We start from the raw sequence: 1,466 nt of genomic DNA, 5'->3' as shown, positions 1-1,466 counted from the left end.
AACTCATCTTCCATCCAATTCACCCCCTGGAATAAGCCAGCAAAGTATACTTGGGTTCTAGCCACCATCTGGCCATGTGGTCTTAGGTCCTCCAGGATAATAGTCCCCTACTCCACCACTGTACAAGGGAGACAGATGATCAGATGAAAGCTGAATATGACAGTGCTTTGAAATTTACAAGTATGAGACACCCTGCACATGCAAGAAACCACTATGACTTTTTCTGGCAGCCCGCATCTCATGGTGAGTTCACGGGACCACCCTTCACCATCTGTTTCAGGAATGGGTACCCCATGCCCAGTACACCAGTTGGGACAGCTCTTGCTACGGTAGTGACTTGGAGCTTTGTGGTAAAGAGGAACATTGTGTTTTCACAGGTGGGAAAACCAAGGCCTCCAGGTCACGTGGAGGATGCGCCTCTCATACCCTGTTGAAAATGCCCATGCCCTTATCTGTACTCTTCACTCAACTCAAAGGTCTATTCAGTAGGATCTACATCTTCTTCATCACCATAGTAGATGCCGGCATATAAGAAATGCTCAGTAAGTGTTTGATGAATGAATCAGTGAGTATCAATATAACCTTAGCACAGGGACTCAGGCTCAGGGTCACTGGCCTGGTTCAAATCACTTACCCACTGTCCCTAGACTCACTGGGGTCTAACTGACCCATATAATAAATGGTTCTCTTTCCTCCCATTCTGTTTTCCTTAGGAAAAATTGATAAATCTGACCAGAGGATTTTTGCTACTTAAATTATTTTAATCCAAACTAGATTGGCTTATGTTCTTGACTTTCAAGTCTAATTCTATAAAGACATAGTACATTCATGGGAATTGGACTTGTTAACATTCGATCAACACAATGAACTGCCTCGTTCTTACTTGTTAGCAGTGTAACCCCCACACCCCTGCACTCCTACACAGTGACCCCAATAATTTTTTAGTCTGCAGAAACAAAGGAGCTATGACCTCAGTTCTACCCCCAGCTCAATCCCCCAAAAGTGGGTGATGGAGGCACAGCCCACAGAGAGCTGGCAACAGTGCCAGGCACACAGGACCCTCCCGACAAGGAACCTCCATCCTCTGCAGACAAACCAACCACAGCACTGGGGGTGGAGGTAGGGGACCAAGAACTGGTACTTTCTGTAAGGTAGAAAGAGTAGCACTGATCTGTACCCTCCCACGGATGTCAGCGCCTCCATACCTCTGGGATCCCCATTGCCAGGTACACTCTGGCCAGGGGGCACCTCCAGTTTCCAATCTCTCCTTCCACCCAATGGACCTGCTCTGCATTTCCTCTCAGCCAGCTGCTGCTTTGGAAAACAGTCTGATAAACAGATCCTAAGCGAAATGATAATCTATTTATTTTAAGAGTTGCCAGTGCATCGCATTTTCCAGAACCAACAAAACTGATAATGTTCTTTTTTTGTAATCAATCTCAATCAATCACTGAATTCTTCAATAC

Source organism: Galeopterus variegatus, unplaced genomic scaffold (genome assembly GCF_000696425.1).
Source record: "Galeopterus variegatus unplaced genomic scaffold, G_variegatus-3.0.2 Scaffold1451, whole genome shotgun sequence".
Classification (NCBI taxonomy): domain Eukaryota; kingdom Metazoa; phylum Chordata; class Mammalia; order Dermoptera; family Cynocephalidae; genus Galeopterus; species Galeopterus variegatus.
This window is presented reverse-complemented; position numbering follows the sequence as displayed.